The sequence below is a fragment of the Ambystoma mexicanum genome, chromosome 7q (genome assembly GCF_040938575.1).
Source record: "Ambystoma mexicanum isolate Mex_15411 chromosome 7q, UKY_AmexF1_1, whole genome shotgun sequence".
In the NCBI taxonomy this organism is placed as follows: Eukaryota; Metazoa; Chordata; class Amphibia; order Caudata; family Ambystomatidae; genus Ambystoma; species Ambystoma mexicanum.
This window is the reverse complement of record NC_090941.1, coordinates 648,210,818-648,230,333: the sequence shown is the minus strand read 5'-3', so window position 1 is coordinate 648,230,333 and position 19,516 is coordinate 648,210,818. Positions and strand designations below refer to the sequence as shown.

General features: G+C 44.3%; 1 protein-coding gene across 2 annotated transcripts in view; it reads right to left on the bottom strand.

The window, feature by feature from the left end:
• The window catches only part of KATNAL1 (katanin catalytic subunit A1 like 1), a 789,545-nt gene that overhangs the window by 247,587 nt on the left and 522,442 nt on the right, over positions 1–19,516 (bottom strand). The window lies entirely within an intron of this gene.

Sequence of the window (19,516 nt, the reverse complement as noted above, 5' to 3'; positions counted from 1 at the left end):
AAACGGATACCAGATGCTATAAGGGTTGTGGCTAGAGATTAAAGAACTTTAACTTGAAATTCCAACCCAACCTTAAAACCAGAGTTTTTTTGTAAACCATTTGCCCGGTCTAACTATATCATTTAGCAAAACGTCACATCTATCACCAAATGTTGTGCACAAAATTCCTCTCCTGACAAGAATAACACTACTCTTAGCACACTATTTTTTTATCCTTAAAAGCCATATAATCCAATGAAGATATATTCCTATTTTCCATCATCAAATCCCTCCCTCAACCCGCTCATCGCAAATAATAATAAAAAAATGTATTTATTCAATTTTCAATACAGATACACATAAACCCTGTTAATAATTGGCCCATATACTTCAACCACTGAGGCTTATCACAAGGTTTTACAGCATATTATCCAGTCGCCTCCACACCCCATCTACCCCAACACATCCCCCGCATAGAAAAAGGAACAGGAACAAATTACACATATATTTGCAAGCCTTACTATACAAAGCGCAATACCTCCGCTCCCTGCACGCTATACAGTCCTTTTGACTTTCCGCCAGAAATCAGGCTTGCGTTCATCCCATCGCTAGCCGCCACAGCACACTTGGCAACGCTCCACAAACCCAGCTACATGCCTGATGGTTCAGCTGTCCTGGGGTGTACACCTATCTTCATCCTTTATACAGAATTGTCCCCAGTCCTCCCTTCGGTGCTCTGCAACCTTAGATATACCCTGAAATGCCCCCAGTAATCTTTGGGGCGCAAGGCTGGTACCACCAGCTCCCTATATGGATCCCCTTGAGTGTTACACCATGTCAATTCTTGCTGCCATTCAGCCAACACCGGAGCCTGCTGCCCCCACCAATGGGGGCAACGCACCTCTTAGCTATAAGAAGGGTCAGACCCAACATTCTCAGCATTTCCTTTTGTATGTCCCGAGTAAGCCCTAATAACGCCATTTCCGGACACAAATGAACCTCGCCACCTGTCATCTCACCAACCGCTGCCTGTATTTCCCCCCAGAAGGCGACCGACTCCCCACACTCCCAGGTATACAAAAAGCCACTGTCCTGCATCTTGCTGCATGGGCAAGCTCCCTGCAGCGTTGTATCATATTTTCCAATTTTCTGAGGTGTGAAATTTAAAGTGGAGCAACTTGTGCTTATAGTTCATGGACATCTTCCTAAACTGCTCTCACACATACCACCAATCATCGTCCCCAATGTCATGCCCCAGCGTATCCTCCCACTTAAGCTGTGCTCTAGTGGAGGTCTCTGCACATCACTTCTGCAGTATGGCATACAGCTTGGCAACATTGTTCTGTGGAGGGGCTGCACCTTCTATATATTGCATCATCTCAGATGCCTGTAGCAGTTGTCGGAATGTATCCAGCGCTGCTCCAAGCTCCTGCTTAACTCTAATATACACCATTATCGTGCTAAGTGTTGTGCCTCCCTGCCCCATGTCCCTAAACTCGTCTGCTGTTAGAAATACCCCATGTGTGAACCAATCTTCCACCCTCACAATCCCTATCAAGGCCAGCTCCCTGGGTCGAGTCAAATGAGCACTGAATCGCGCCAATTCTGTTAAAGTCTACCTCTACTGATAATGGTTTACTCTGTCCGTGTTTAGCATGAACATCACGTATCGCCTTAATTGCAGCGTGAACAGTGTGTCCCTCACATCTTGCCATGTTTTGCCTGCCCCACAGCGCAACCACAAGCCTGTTCGGAGACACTAAAGCCCTTTCAAGAGCCACCTGCTGTGCATACAGTGTGACCCCGTACCAATACTTGATATGACTCACTTGGGCTACATAGTAGTATGTTTCCAGATAAGGCACTGCCAGCCCTCCTTTCGCCAATGGGAGAGTGACCGTCTCCCCGTTACCTGCCAATATGTACTTAAGCAGCATAGCTCGAACTTTGTCAAAATACCCCTTAGGCAGCCTAATGGGGACATTTAAAAATACATATAAGAACTTGGGCAGCACAATCATTTTCATAAATGACATACTCGCTTTTCAGGCCAATTTAGTCAGCATAGCACTCACCACCTCCAACACTTCCATATAGTTGTCGGCAAACAATATGCGCGCATCGAACAAAACTTTGACTCCCAGATAATGCACCCTCCTGGGCACCATTTGAACCCCCACCTCGTGCACACTTGTGTGGTATTAGCCATTAACGGGAGCAGCTCAGACTTTGACCAGTTGATCCAGAGGCCTGATCATTCCTTGATTTCTATCACTGAGCTCACTATAGGATCTATATTATGTTCCCGGTCCGCCACATATACAAGTAAATCGACGGCATACAGTGACACTATCACTTTCTGCATACAGAAACGCAGCCCCCGCTGAATGTGATCCGCATGCAGCACACACGCCAGTGGCTCTATAGCTAGCGTGAACAATAAGAACGACAGGGAACAACCCTTTCCCCTTACACAATGCAGACTGAACTGCTCCAACAACTGACCCTTGATCAGTAACCTGGCCATCGGCCCTGTGTACAACAATTTGATCATAGGGATCATATATATCCCCAACCCCATATGCTCCAGCACGCAGAACAAGCATCCCCAGCACAAGCTGTCAAATGCCTCCTGAGCATCGAGCAGCATTGCTGCCGCTCGACTTGTTGGATCTATCTGAGGCAGCACAGCAAATAACCAGCGCAGATTGAATTGCGTGGACCTTCCCGGTATAAAGCAACACTGAACTGGCAGCACCAACTTATTCATCAAGGAGGACAATCTATTCGTCAACTCCTTAGCAAGTATTTTATAGTCTGCATTCAGACGCGACAATGGCCTATACGAGGCGCACAGCCTAATATCCTTTCCCGTCGTGGGTATCAAGGTTATGATTTATTTTATTTTATTTATTTGGCATTTACCAGCAAGGGAGAGACCATCTGACTGAACTCCTTATAGTACTCCATCGAGATACCATCTGGGCTAGGTGCTTTACCACTGGCTAAGTCTCTAATGTCTCTTTTAACCTCCACCTCCGAGATGGGAGAGTCTACAGGTGTCTGATGCTCCTCCACTATCCATGCCAGCTCTACTTTCTGCAAGTAGTCCATTAATCTGTCTTGCTGACAGGTCCCAGAACCCTGATCTAATTGTTTATAATACTCTAAAAAGGCTGACATAATGGCATCCTAGCCTCTGCACAAGACTCCCTCCACCAGCACCTCATCTGTGCAGGCGGACTGTCAGCATGGATTGCCCAGGAAAGAACACGCAATTTTTTTTATCATCATCAACTTCTCACTCATTCAGGTGCATTCTATTCTTACCTGAGAAATGGACAAGTTCTCAAATTTCTAAAGAAAAATATGTACACATTTACAATTGAGAAGGAGTGGTGTCATCTGGGCTCAATATCCCAAAATTAATCTATTACCACGCTGAACGTTTTCCAAGGGAGATGGCTTATACTCTGAGCCTGAAAAATCCAATGGTACAAAATACAAGTCTTCTTATTGGAAGTGTCCTGAGCTCCGTATTTCCTTAGGTTTACATGCACCAATTTCCAGTCTAAAAATGTTTTTGATAAATAGTAGGTCAATTCCAATGTTCTCATTGTCATAAGGTTATCACAAAAACCTTTGGTTCTTAATTACATCTCGTCATAGATGGCCTGAAAGATTAACAAAGTCCCGGTGATAGTGAAAGAAATGTTTTAGACAGAGAATAAGGTAGTCAGAGGATTGCTTTGGATTTGAGCATGATAGTGGCCATCCCTCACTCATCTATCGTGGGTTCCCACCTCCCTAACGCAGGCATCCTTAACCCGAGGTTACTTTAGCTAACAACCGGTAACCCCTACTATCCAATAGGATTGGGGGGTGGGGGGGGAGGGGGTGCGTGTGTGCGTGTGTGTGTGTGTGTGTGTGTGTGTGTGTGTGTGTGTGTGTGTGTGTGTGTGTGTGTATGTGTGTTTTTTCTCTCTCCTGCCATTCTCCTCAACTCTCACTCCATACTCAGGGATATGGTGCCCTATCTGCCTAACTGTCTGCTTGATTTCCTAGAGGTACCCTAAATCTGCAAAGGCCTTTCCATGGTTTCAATAGGAAGATTAAAGGTTAATTGTGCCAAAACAGATATCCTGCTCCTGATCGTATCCTTGTTAACGCGCCTATCAGGTAAGTACGATCGCTCCTGTTTCAGAACGAACAGGATGTTGGAGACTTTCTTTCTAGCTATATTCCTTTAGCCTCCATCTAAACTACATTCCACCTTATTTCCTTCAGCTTCTATGCTTGGGTATCGATCGGCTGCTGTACCCATACACAGCTGAATTGGCAGGAAATCTCTAAAACATGATTTTTTGGGGCTCCACATATGGATGATTTCCTCAACATGTCAGAACATACTTTTTCCACTATTTAGGTACGTTTTTATTTATTTAAAACCTTCTTCGATATTTCTCTCACCTGTTCTGCATCTCCTTTATATATATTACTCTCATTTTCCTCCATTGTCTTTACTTGCAGATCTCTGCTCCACTACTACTACCCTTCTGGTAAACCACGTGTCATTTCAACAGTCGCCCACAGCTTCTTGTGATTAGCTTGTATGCTAATCTCCTCTTTACTGAACATGTACACAGCATTAAACAGTGTAAGTTTTGTACATCTATCCCACCTCAAAACAATTTGCTTTGCTCTTATTTAGGTGCATAGCCTTCCCTATTATTGGGGTTTAATGCATATTTTCTATCAATATTAGTCTATGAGTTATCATGTGTTACTACAGATTGATTCTTTTCCACGCCAAAAAGGTAAGTTTACACCACCTCTTAACACTAGTGCCCTTTCCACTCCTTTGTTTTACAGAATGAACTAGCTCCTGCTGATTCATCGATTGATGGACATTACGCATACTAAGAAGTAGCTTTCTGCACTTGCTCTATGCATTACCCCTGCTTCTCTCAGGAGGTGATTGACATTGTGTCTACATTGCCTCTAACTTACACCATCAGGTATTTTGAATCATCCTAAACTATTTCTGTCTCAATTATTGTTCGGATTGATGGGCAGTTGGTTTCGCGGGATCCCTCGCCAATTAAGCTTTATGCCCCTGTTTTTTTAGGGGACATGATTTACGTATTATGCACTAATTATGTTGGTTTAACGATTTTACTTGTGTTCATTATAATTCAATGTTATGCATATTGATGTTCATGGGAATATGTGTTCAGCATTGATGTCTTAATTTTGAAAAAAGAGGCATACTTGAGTCTTTAGTTTAGAGTTTTTTTGACAGTTAGGGTATTAATGTACAATATAGTTTGCTAAATTTACCTATATATAATCTTTATATATTTGTTTAAAGTCTGTTTAGGCCTAGGTAGAAGAGGTGTTCATCCTTGAAACTTCTCGCCAATTGAAAACAGACTACTGGCAACATTTCTTCGAATTGTTTTTTTTCTTTTGTAATAATATGTTTGCTCTTGTCTTTAGATTCAAGCTGTAATCCAAAAAAATATATATATACCTTTGGGTTTTACAAAACTTGTTGATGATTTATTTTCATTAATTTCATTGCTTACATTGATTACTATTCTGAGATCAAAGTAGTTGGTTTATCCAACACATAATAGTGTGCAGGGGACAGGATGGTTCAAAGTTTGAACCTTCTCCTTCGTTGTCTGTTGTTTGTGGAGGTCTTGTGCCAGGACCTCAGTTCCTCCCCCGCACCTTAAATTAAATAGAGAAAAACTGTTTACTATTCTCAGATAATTCATTACATTAGGAGTGCACCAATTTTGATTTTTTCCTTGGAGTCTCTTACCTGACTCTTTTTCTCTCTCCTATCCCTGGTCTTCTCCCTTGTTCTTCCGCAAACCGTCTCTTCTCCCTCAGGTTTTCTTGCGTGTTTGTGTACATACACACTTTCTCTCCTGCCATTCTCCTCAACTCTCACCTCTCACTCCCTACTCAGGGATATGGTGCCCTGCTCGCCCTTCCATGAATATAGTTCTCTACTCAGTTTCCCAGGGATATCGCGCTCTGCTCACTCTCCAGGGTTATGGTACCCTCCTCACCATTCTCTACTAACCTCTCAACCTAATACACTGAGTCCAACTTCTTTCCCTCATGCCCCCCACTTCCCATCTGCACACTTCTCCTTGCACCCCTCTCCCACCCCCCTCTCTACTGTCCTTACTCTCTTCCAGCACTCACACTCCCTCACTATACCTACTGCCCTCTCTCCCCTACTTCTGTCTCCCACTCTTCCCCTCACTACTACTTTCACTCCCATAAACACTCTCATACACTGCCTCACTCTCACAAACTGTTATCATTCTCTCTCACTAACAATACCTCGCTTGCACTCTGCTCCAGCTCTGCCACCAACTCTTCAGCACTCTGCTCCTCCATCTGTCCATCGCCTGATCTCTCGGTCCACACCCACACCTGTTGACCTCAGTCCTGTACACCCACACTCTGCCCTTCACTGACTCCCCTTACACACTGTGTGTCTCCTATCTTTACCCCCCTGCCCTTTTGCCATTAGCTTCAGCGCACACCTGACTCTGTGGGGCAATCTATGCCTGTCCTTTCACCAAGGAATGGGTTACACAGAAGAAAAGCTTTACAAAAAAACTCGAAACCCCTGTCCTTTTTCTGGCATATTTTTTGCTATCTCTGATGGTCTCTCTACTTGCTCTGGGTCTGGAATTTCGTTTTTCTTGTGATTTTCATTACGTGCTGGTGAATTTGGGGTCACATTTCTTGGGGAGGATTTCAGTGTCTCTCCTGATCCCCTGAGGCCTCTTCTCGCTCCAAGTTCATTTTCTGTTGCCCCACCATTCACCTTGAATACGTTTGGGGTTGGGTGGACGGGTGGTGGGTGTCTCATTTCTGTTTGGGGAGGAAATTCCATGTCTATTCCCTGTCTGTTCTTGATTCTATTCTCCTGATCCGGGTTTTCTTGGTTGCGCCTTCATGGAGTTGCTGCCCTGAAACAGAAAAAGAGAGGACACTGGCCAGAAAAAATACTGAAAGGCAATATTTAACAGAGGATGGCACCATTGATAGCATGCACGGCACCCCACGTCGCTCTCCCCACTTCAGGAAGGGGACCCTGCTACCTACTGATAGTGTCAAGAACCTGATCACGTCACAGTCTGAAAACACTGAAATTCCCCTTATGCAGTGGTTCTCAGCTCACAACTAAACTGTATTGCTCATTGGAGGTTTTGATCCAGCAATACTGAACGTGGAAGTATTTGTTAAATAGATTGTAATTATTCTACAAATAGAAGCTATGTATGCAGAGGATTTGGATGAAATAAAACAGAGGCTGGGAGCTTTGTAACCAGAACTGGACCATAACAAGTACTGCAATGAAAGGAGAAGATTGGGAGTAAAGAAAATACATATGTAATTAAGGGCTGTATAGAGGGGCACCACTGAATCTGGAAAACCAATAAACGTTCTAGCAGGGCTCGAACTTAAAAAGAGCAAATAATCATTAAAGCGTAAACAACTAATTGTATGCCCTTGAGAAGAATTGCACTCAAAACATGCTTAAGTGTAGGACAAATTCAGCAAGCAAAGACTGAAATTAAATACGAAATTAAACTATTTTAAAAGGATTAGAGGTTTTGGTGATAACCATGCGACCATGAGACACATTGGAATGTATAACTGACCCACTATTTATCAGAATAAAAACTTTTTAGGCTAGGAATTAGTGAATGCAAATCTAAGTATATACAGCACATGGGACACTTCCAATAAGGATACTAGAGTGAGGGGACTGCAGCCACTATTTAAATAGTTCAAAATAAGCTCAATAATATTATGATTATTTAATCATTAAGTAGGTGCTGGTAGTACAAAAAGGACTGACTCCAAAGCCCTGAGCACTAAATACACTAAAGAAGTCTGGACAAAGACCCCTGCTTGCACACTCATCTTGTGTGGTCCACTAGACATACTTGTTTAGCAAATATCACACAACTGTATAAACATCACACAGTCAGAATTAACTTAATCAGAACATACCCTTTCATAAAAAAAACATAAGTTCCTTGTTTAACACACAATACATAAGAACACATTAATCAATTAGTTCCATAACTCCCCAAGGTTTGATTCAATGTCAGCAGTCCCAACGCTCCTGATTCTAATTCAATCACTGTCTAAGGTAACCCCCTCAACAGAACAAAACCAAAAACAACCAATGATTGTTGTCAAAGACCTACATCTCATGCCGTATCTCATAGTTCACAATCAAATCTTGTTGATATAATATAATACAAATTCCTAAATGAGGGGTTCTGTTGAAACAAGTCCTATGTTTTCGGGACTTCGAATCACATCATAAGGGAAAAACCCCCACATATCTAAAACATTAAAGGAAAAAAATCATAATTCATTTTCAACATCAATGTTAACATCAATATTGAAATCAAATGCGTCTCCACAGACAATTATCATGAGACAACAGACCCTCATAAGCCTTACATCAAAACCACCGTCTACCTCTGTCCAATTCTGCTTAGAGGTCAGTACCAAAATTACTTAAAGCCAGTACCCGCATGCACGAAAGAACACCTCTGTTAAATAATAAAAAAGAAAAGAAAGAAAAAAGAAATATCTAATCAGTCCAAGTAATAGAGCCCAATGACAATCCTCACATCACTCATGCAGTGTAGTGAACCTAAATTACCTCACGGTTACTTCATAACCTGCTAGGCTGGCAAGTAACAAGCGTCCAAGTTTCCCTTCTCCCCAGCCCCACAGGAGTGGCTAGAGAGAAAAAAACACATAAGTAAGTTATTAATCGCCTACAGGGCACCCCTATTCTCTCATTCTATTGTTGAAATACCTTCCTGAGTGCGCAGTCGCTATCTTAAATGCCTCTTCAACTTGTTTGCGTACCTTCGACCTAAAACATATAAACGTCCATTATTGCTGGGTAAACTCAACGTTCTTCCCACAGTCATGAAAGGTAGAGTCACTCAAGGTAGAGGTGCCGATGGAGATCAAAGTAACCTTTAATTGATCCGATTTGCACTTATAAACGCCTGGTAAAATCTTCCATAACAGTCCGCTGTGAACAGAAAGTAACAGCTATCCCATGTGGGAGAGTATTCATCGAACGCGCATGTGTCAATGCCGAAGGCTCGGCGTCAGTCACAGTGTTCCATCTTGAATTGGGAAAACAAAACATATAGTGTTCATCAGACGCGCATACGTCATCGTTGAACCTGGAACAGAAAACCTAGGTTACCATGTTAAGCTACCTCCCTATGCGCAGCGGGTGCTCGGGTGCCTGAAAACCACTCAGGCAGGAGCTGCCAGGCACCCAACACACCCATGCGTCTCTGCGGCGAGCCAGCAAGCCATTAAAGGAGCAGAAACCTCTTCTTCCATCAACAATGCAATGTACTACTATAGCTGGTATAATGGAGAGTTTTGCATCCCACAGCTTATTCATAAAACCAGTGTGTTAACTTCATAGATAGCACTCATCCCATTGGTGTCAACTATATAGTGTATAATTAATGATAATAATCTACACTTTCTCTGTAATACTGTTTGTAAAATAACGAGGTACAGCTAACATTGCAGAAAAGTCGTATAAGGTCAAATCAAAAATCATAATTACAGAAACGAGGGGGACCTAACACTCATTATCCATCTCACAGCCCTATGTGCGATGAGATATCAATAGATGTCTATGCAAAACTCATGTCTCAGACTCTGAGTCTAGGAACCCCGAAGAAACACACGCACAGAAAAATATGCCGCCATAGTAAGGTTATCACCATTGTTCACAGAATAAGAGGTTTCTGCTCCTTTAATGGCTCCCTGGCTGATAAATACTATATGTTACTTTCCCAATTTCAAGCTGGAACGCTGCGACTGACGCCGAGAATTTGGCGTTGACGCTAGCGTGTTAGATGAATACCCTCCCACACGGCATAGCTGTTACTTTCTGTATCAGCGGACTGTTATGGAAGACTTTACCTGGCGTTTACAAGCATGAATCGGATCAATTAAAAAGGTAATTTTGATCTCCATCGGCACCTCTACCTTCAGGGATGCTACCTTACTTGACTGTGGGAAGTACAGTGAGTTTACCCAGCACTAATGGACTTTTACACGCTTAAGGTGGGAGTTACGCGAACGAGTTGAAGAGGCATTCACAATAGCGATGGTGCACTCAGGCAGGTATTTCAACAAGAGAGGGAGAGAATGGGGGTGCCCTGTAGGCGATTAATAACTTACTGATGGTGTTTTTTTTGTATCTCTAGCCAGCACTCCTGTGGGCCTGGGGAGAAGAAAACCTTGGACGCGTGTTACTTACCAGGCTAGCAGCTTATGAAGTAACTGTGAGGTAAATTAGGTTCACTACACTGCATGGGTGATGTGAGGATTGCCATTGGGCTCTATTGGACTGATTAAATATTTCTTTTTTCTTCCTTCTTTCTTTCTTTTCTTTTTTTCACAGAGGTGTTCTTTCATGCATGCCGGTACTGGGAAGTAATTTTGGTACTGACCTCTAAGCAGAATTGTACAGAGGTTTACAGTGGTTTCGATGTAAGGCTTCTGATGGTCTGTCAAATGATAATTATGTTTGTTGAGAAGCATTTGATTTCAGTATTGATGTCAACATTGATGGTGAAAACGAATTATGATTTTTTTCCTTTAATGTTTCAGATATCAGAGGGTTTTTCCCCGATGATGGGACTAGATGTCCCGAAACGCGTAGGACTTGTTTCAACATAAACCCTCATTTAGGAATTTGTATTATATTGTATCAACAAGATTTGAGTGTGAACTATGAGATAGGGCAAGAGATTTATGTCTTTGACAATAATCATTGTTGACTGAATTAGAATCAGAAGCGTTGACTCCTGACATTGAATCAAACCTTGGGGAGTTATAGAACTAAGTGATTAATGTGTTCTTATGCATTGTGTGTTAAACAAGGAACTTATTTTTGTTAAGAAAGGGTATGTTCTGATTAAAATAATTCTGACTTTGTGATGTTCATACAGTTGTGTGATATTTGCTAAACACAAGAAGGTCCAGTGAGCCAGACCAGATGAGAGTGTGCAGGTAGCGTTCTGGACAGTCTTTGTCCAGACTTCTTTAGTACACTTGAAATAAGGAGACATATATATTCTAAGGAAAACCCACCAAAACTATGGAAACTGGTCAAACTACCACCAATCACCCACATTCATTCTTTAGCAGCCTTGAAAAAGGCAATGGTGATCTGGTCCACTATCACCTTGATTGACATAACAATAATTATCAGACTTGAAATAAATATATATTTTTAATACGGTGCTTTATGCTGCATTTCCCCAGCTTTCAAGGCCAGCAAGAAAGCCACTTTCCAAGAGAGAAATGTCATGGAACAATCTTGAAATGCTTTAAAAGGAGTTTGCATTAACCCTGAAAGACCGACAGGTTCCCATGTCAGTGCTGATAATTTTACCAGAGGGAATTTCCTTGATCAGTGTTCTCCCTGAACAAAGAGGTATTTGTTCGTATCCAGCCTATACCTGTATGTTTCTGCAGATGTATTTTGAGTGACTGCTAGAGGCCACTCTTCACAAGTGAAGGATAAGGTAAGTTCCCTTCAGTCTCACACTGGAAAGGGTTTAAGCCCGCACTTTTGAACCAAACAGACCATATCTTCCACTTTTTCACTTAGATGCTAGCGTGATGGAAGGGTGTTTGCCATGACCAGGCACCTCTGCACTCCTCGGATAGATCTAGTTGTTGGTACTCATGCTGCTCATGGATCTGGCTGATAGCTTTCACAAAGGCAGGAACGTGACCAAGAACTTGGCCATCACTCAATGGCAGGAGGGAGGCATGTGGCTGCAAAGGAAAGTGCTGGCAAGTGGAGAGATCGAGTAGCTCCGAGAACCGGGGCCACCAAGCCATCTGGGGGAGATCATTTTGCCAGCTTATCCTTGCGCTTCCACAGCACCCTCTGTGTCTATAGTATGGGGGAAAGCATACTGAAACTTGTTCAATCAGAGTACATTTGTAATAATTTGCTGTTATTTCTGGAGTGCTCCACTCTAGAACGAGTAGACAAAGGGGGTCATTGCTCAGCTCCCATTCGTTTTCTGAGCTTAGCTGCCTGCTGGGTGTGTATGTGGGCTGTTTCGAGGAGCTAGAGGGATGATAAACCAAAAGCCTGATATTGTGACTGATGGCCCCCTTCCAAATCGCTTAAGCCAGAAGGGACAAGGATCTCGATTTTCTTCCTCATTGTTTACTTCAGTAAAACAATGTTACACGGTTGGTAAGGACACTCACCACCTCTCTTTGCTGTATGAAGTGAAAATACAATAAAGCAAAGTGGACTGCTTTCAATTTCAGGAGGTTGATGTGCAGACTGGAGTCCTTCTTTCACCACAGGCCTCTCACCTGTAACTGTTTGCAGTGTGCCACAAGCATCTGTTACGATCCTGACCTGATTGGGCGGGGGGCTCTGAGAAGTCATGACACTTTAAAAGATTGAAAAAATCTGTCTGCCATGGCAAAACAGATTTGAAGTGTTCTGAGATTTTAATCTGGTCCTCCTAATTGCCTTTTAACAAGTGCAGGGGTCTGCAACCTGTGGTTCTCCAGATGTTTTGGGTTAAATTTCCCATGATCCCTCACCATTGACTAGAAAGATTGTTAGGGCTGATGAAAGTTATAGCCCAGATATCTGGCGAGCCAAATGTTGCAGACCCCTGACTAAGCGCCATTGGTCATCTAGCATCTCCTGAAATGGTCTTGTCATAAACCTACTATGAAAATAGACGAAATAAAGCTAGGCAACTTTTCCCTTCTCTAACCGATGTTGTTGCTCTGTCGGTAGAGGTAGCAGCCAATCCCTTCAGTTTCTGAACCCTCGGCAGGGTTGATGTAGCTTTACTTGTAATGGTATTTAGTAGGCTACCCAAAACATTGATGACATATTCAGATGAGGGCATTTATTTTCTGTAGTTAACTGCCATACTAACTGCTTCAAAGTGCTCTGTAGCAAATGGGGGTCTAACCCGATCTTGTCCTGTAAACATGCCCCTGTTAGCCAATCGTCCAAATAAAATGGCACATGAAAATGTTTCCTTCTGAGAAACCAGACTTCCTGAGCTAACAATTTTGAGAAGAGCTCAGCCAATCCCAAGTTTGGAAGATAGGATCTTGAATGGGTGATATCCTCCCAGTATTCTGAGCCTTAGAAATCTATTGCTTTATGGATGTGCCTTTTGGTGAAGACAGGAATCTTGCAGATCGACTGCACACAAGAAAACATCTTTCTCGATGGCAGGTATAACATGTTGAAGATTATCTTTCTTGAAGGAAATGGCCACAAAGATTGTTTTGAGTTGTCTTAAGTTTAAGATGGGCCGAAAGCCCACCATGAACCCAATCCTGAAAATCTTACTCGAACCCTTGGTTTCTCTGATGTTTTGGCATTTCTTCTATTGTACCTTTTTGCATCTTTTTTAAATGGTTACTGAATCTCTTGCCAAAGGTGCAGTAAAAGGTACTTGGGCAAAACCTTCTGGGTGGAATCTGAAGTGGACATTCTTTGAATTCCAACTGGGAGAAGGTGGTCTTCATATGCTGTCAAATCTGTTTGGGGTTCTTGGCCCTGTTCAAATAATCTACCTGTGGTTGCCGATTAACTGCTGACCTCTTTTGCTGTGGCAAGGCTGTTGCTATCTGTAGAAATGGCTGTAACCTCTCCCTCTGATTCTGCCTCGAAAGGAGAGACATCTCTGTGAAAGGGATTCCATTGCTTGAGCTGTGTTAGTGTCTGTTTTAATATTTTGCAAATTCTGATCGATCTCCTGGCCAAACAAGGAGTCACTGTCAAAAGGCACATCTACTAATTAGCCTGCAACTTCTGGCCTAAATTGTGCAGCACTCAACTATGTAAGTCTCCTCAACCAAGCAGCCTGGTTAATGTGTTTCAAACCCATTACCACTGAATCCATTGCAACCTTAGTGTTTTGGGATGAAGCAGTCGGACCTGCTCTTAAAATCTATACACAATTGTTCTTGTTTATTCTCCAGGATCTATTCAATTAACTGCATCCTTTTATCCCACAACTCCCTCTCATGTCTTACAAAGAGTGGCTGTATTCACCGTTTTACTGGTAGTTCCTGCATTAATTGCTACTTTTCTTCCAGGTGCATCCAAGTTCTTTTTTCTTTATCCGGTGGTGCAGCCGACAATGTGGCTAGATCAACAGCCCTTCTTTTGGCCACTGTCACAACAATGGATTGTGGAGAAAGATGCCCTCTGAGACAAAGAGGTGCATATAAGGGGAACTTTCTATTTCTTCTCCATTCTGACACTAACCAGTGGAGTCATAAGGTATTCTTAAAGTTCTGAACTCCCCGTTTCCATAATCTTGAATTGGTAAAGCCCATGCAAGCTTGGCTGGAATGATAACACACCAGAACAAGAAAGTCTTCAAATATGTCCTTCTCTAGCGTAATATCAAACTCCTCAGCCACCTTGTTACCAGATAGATACATTGCATCAAATGATCTGGTTGCTAAGTATTCAGCCTGTAAGGTGGCCCTACCACCTTAAGTTACATGCCCTCTTGTCCAATTCTTGATTCTCTTCATGCGGATCCAAGTCAAAAGGTCTGGCAGATGTTCTCCTAGTACATAGTCCCCACTCCTCCATATTGTTTGGGTATGTGTGCCATGGTGACAGGACCGACACATTTGTACACCAAGAAATTGCACCACATTTGGGGGCGAGTACGCGCATGCCTTGTTTGTGGCAGTGGTACACCCCAACGGCGCCCACTGGCAAAACCTGTTCGTCTGAGTTTCCCCCACATTATAACGGTTCACACAAATATGGAAGCTTACTATGGGGGGACAAAAGGACTTATGGAGGAAGGAGGACTATGGACTAGGAGTACAGCAGTCACTACGACAAGCAGCTTTTTCTTACTCCTATGTCCCGCCTACATACTTTATGGGAGAGTACAAACCATTACCTCTTTGGGGGGCAGGATCCATCTTAAGCAAAAAGGCTCAGTAGTACGGCCTGGCAAAACCTAGCAACATCTTTGCTACAGGTGTCCATGCAATAATGTTTTTAGAAGGCAGAACAAGAAAAAAACATTGTTGCCTTTGCAATGACATCATATGGGACCTGTATCTGAACTACTGCCTTGGCTTTGGCCCTGACTGCATGTGCATGTAGGCCCTTTAGAATAGGCTTGTTCAGAAGGAAAAGGCTTCCGATATGCACACCACTATCAAACATATTACGGACGCTTTTGAGGCCTTAGTGCCTGGTTGGGCTCCACCACACGCAAGAAAGAGGTTGTCAAATTTCCTAATAGATTTGGTTCAATCTAGATAAAGCAGTGTCTTGCAATAATCCAAGCACTATAAAACAAGCTTTGCTTGAGACTGAGGATTTTGAAAAAACACGGTCAGTGAGATCTTCTGGTTGATGGGGAGTTAAAATATGACTTTCTGAAGAAATTTAGAGTGTCCTTATGCATAGTGGTAAAAGATTCAGAGGCTGCCAGCACTTGCATTTCACTGATGGGTCTGGCTGATTTAACAACTACTAAAAAATATGTTTTCCAAGTGGCACATTTTATATATGTGGATGCCAGGAGCTCAAAAGGCATATGCAAGATCACCTGCAAGACAAGGTTCAAGTCCCACACAGGGTGAGGAGCATTAACAGGGGGTACATTCACAGAAAGCTTGCTAGGTCAGACATGAAAGAAAGCACCTGATCAAGGGAGCATCTTAGTGGTTGGGATTTTTGGGGATGGACAACTGGCTAATTATTTAGGCTATACCTGGAGTGTTTGGAAGTCTTTCTGAGTGCCAGAATGATTTTCAGATTGTCCTGTGAGACACCCAAGAGATCTAGTGACAACTCTCCAGCAACCAGCTCACTAAGTTCAGCGACTCAGGGCATGGGTGACACACTTTGCCGCTCTGCTGTGTTAAAATATCCAGAAAGACTGGGAGATACATCAGCCTTTCTGAAGCGAACTCCATCAGGTCCCAGACGCAGGTTCTAGCTGGCCAGTGAGGAGTTACGAAGGTCACTGACACATGGTGCATGGATTGCCACTTGGTGATAACTCTTGGAATGAGGGGTAACCTGAAGAGCTTGCATTTCACATTGTTCTCCAAGGAAAACAAGTATAGCAGTCATACAGCACATTTCTGGAAGACTGTATTGTGTATTCAGGTGTTCAATTTCCATTCATGGTTGAATTGGGATAGCCTGCTGAGTCTGTCTGACCTGACATTCTCTTCTCCTGGGAGGGCGAAGGCTCGCAGACTGATGTGGTGTTACAGTGCCCATTCACAAAAGTGCACCGTCAATATGCAAAGAACTGGGGACCTCGTACCATCCTGCTTGTCGATATAATACATGCAGGTCATGTTGTTCATCTGAATGACTAGAGTCTTGCGCTGTGTGTCATAATGACGGCTTCATGCAGGGTATCTGTCAAGCGGTTGTCAACAGTTTTGCTTCCCTGCATCACTAGAGCAGGCCCGGAGGTTATGCTTCTGGAACCAGAAGTAAAACCTTGTTCCTAGACTCTCTAGGGTTATCATCTGCTGACTTTAAAGCATCGCCTGCTCTGCTGTAATGTGAACTACCACAGGGTTCCGGCTTATCCTTGTTTAATGTGGTTTAAGTTACTTACCTGTGACTATTGGACTCCAGCATGGGTCTGGCATGGATTCACATGCTCATGGATATTCCCTGTCGTCAGGCTGGGAATCCTTTGTAAAAGAGAAAACAGTTTAACTTTCACTTAAAAAACCTCTAAACAATCGCTGTCCTCTGGTCATACTGCCCCCCATCCAATGACAGTCCTCTCTCTCTAAGCCCCTCCTCTGGCAGCCATCTTCGGATTTGCTAAGCACGTAAACTGGCAGTGACCAAGAAGAGCCGCAGAGGGGTCGGGTGGGTTTGCATGTGAATCCATGCCAGACCCATCCTGGAGAACAATAGTTACAGGTAAGTAACTTAAACCTTCTCCAGCATGGGGGTCTGGCATGGATTCACATGCTCATGAATAACGAATACATAGCAGTACAACATTACACAACCACAGGAGGTGGCAAGGCTCAACAGAAGCAATAATTCTTACCTCTGGAACAATCTCACCTCAAGCGAACAAGTTGCGCAGCACTGCTTGGCCGACTCTGGACTCCTCCCTAGAATCCCTGTCGACACACTATAACTTGGTGAAGGTTTGTGTGGACCTCGACGTAGCAGCCCTGCAGATGTCCAGCAGCGGCATACCAGACAAGAACGCGGTCGTCGCAACGATTGCTCTGGTGGAGTGGGCTCTCAGACGGCCGGGCAGCGGTCGGTTCGCCAACCAATGAAAGTGCGTGATGCAGCCGGAGAGCCACCTTCAAATTGAAGCCTTGGACAAGGTCTTCCCATGGTTCACAGGACCCAAGTTCAAAAACAGTTGTGAAGTCTTCCAAAAACCCTTTGTGCATGCCTAGTAGAACTTCAGGGCACAAGCAACGTCCAGCGAGTGCAAGGCCCTTTCCGCCGGAGACAAAGGTAAAACCAAAGGCTCGTTGAGATGGAATTCAGACGAAACCTTCAGCATTAAAGAAGAGTGCGTATACAGCACCACCCTCGATTCGTGGGAAGTCAGGTACGGTTGTTTTCAGGTTGGGGCCTAGATCTCACCTAACCTTCTGGCAGAGGTGATGGCCACAAGGGAAGCCCTTTTCCATCAGAGAAGCCTGAGTGGGGCCTGATGCGAAGTCTCGAAGGGGGCCTTCATGAGCCTTGTCAGAACCACGTTGAGTTCCCACGCCGGGGCAGGAGTCTTCACCGGTGAGAAAGATCTGAAAAGTCCTTTGAGAAACTCCTTGACGAGTCGGTGGGACCAAAGTGAAGATCTTCCTGGTGACCAGGTGTAGCGGGAGATAGCCGCCAGATATACCTTGATGGAGGCGTGCGCCAGTTCTGCCTTGGCCAAGGATGCCAGGTATGGAAGGAGGTATTGGCATAGATGACCTAATGGCAACTTGTCCTCATCTCATTTGACCGCAACTTTTTGGTCGAATTTCTTAAGTCAAATAGTATATGTAATGAAAAATTGGCAGTAGGTAAATCTTCTTAGGTCTAACAACCCATATCCACGGAAGGATCTGCGAGGCCGTGATGCTCAGATGGGTCATCTTCTGACCGGCACCACGTAGCGAAACGCTTCCACTTGTGACTGTAGCACTTCAAGGTCGACAACGCCTTGGCCTTGGCGAGTACTTCCCTGCAGTCTGCTGGCAACTCATACCCTCCAAACTCTAGGGCTGCAGGAGCCAAGCCTTCAGGTGCAGCGATTCTGGGCCATGATGAAAGATCGAACTGTCTTCTCTGGTGAGCAGATCTGGGACCACTGACAGCTTGACCGGAGGCGATGCTGACAGACTGAGAAGATCAAGGTACCAAATCTGCCTCAGCCACGCCGGGGCGATGAGAATCACCTTGCATTGACACAGAGTGTGTTGATGACTCGTAGCAGGAGAGGGAATGGAGGAAATGTGTACAGAAACAGCCCTTCCCACTGCAAGGAGCATGCGCCTCGGCTGATGTAATCTGCAGACAAACATCTGGCATTTGGAGTTTGTCGTGGCAGCAAACAGATCGATCTGGGGTCTGCATCCTTTGAGGAATAGGTGGTCCACCTGATCCTGACGAAGCTCCCACTTGTGGCAGGAGCGCAGTTCCCTACTGAGGGAGTCTGCAATGGTGTTCTTGGCTCCCGCCAGATGGAGAGGGACAAGGAACATCCCATGTCCAACGGCCCAGTGCCACAAGTCCTGCACTGGGAAACGAGTGCCCCCCTGCTTCCTGATTTAAAAAAATGGTGGTGATGTTATCCATGAAGATCCTCACCACCTTGCCTTTCAGAGACGGGAGGAACGACTTGAGGGCCCAGAACACTACCCGTAGCTCCAGGATGTTGATATGAAGATCCTTCTCCTCTGGCAGCCACAGGCCTCTTGCGGGCAGACGTCCGGTGTGCGCTCCCCATCCCTCTCGGGAGGAGTCTGTGTTGACCGTCACCTGGTATGGAGGGTTCTGAAATCCCTGTGCCCTGGGTGATCTTGGAGCGTACGGCCCACCATAGTATCACCCGACGGAACTCGTCGTTGAGAGATATCTTGTATGTGAAGCTTCCAGACATCTGTAACCAGCATGTGTCCAGAAATTCCTGAAGGGGTTGCATTTGCAACCTGCAGAGCCGGACGAGGTAAATGCAGGACATCTTGCCTAGTAACGACTTGATTGCCCGCACTGTGGCCATTTTTCCCCGACCACAGCCGCTGCACCTTCCCCAGAATGGCTGGTAGCCTCTCCTCCGAGGGCGACGCCAGACAAGACACTGTATTGAGTCTGGTGCCTAGGAACAGCGTGTTCTGTGATGGCATTAAGCAGGACTTTGGATAGTTGACGGAGAATCCCAGATCCATTAGT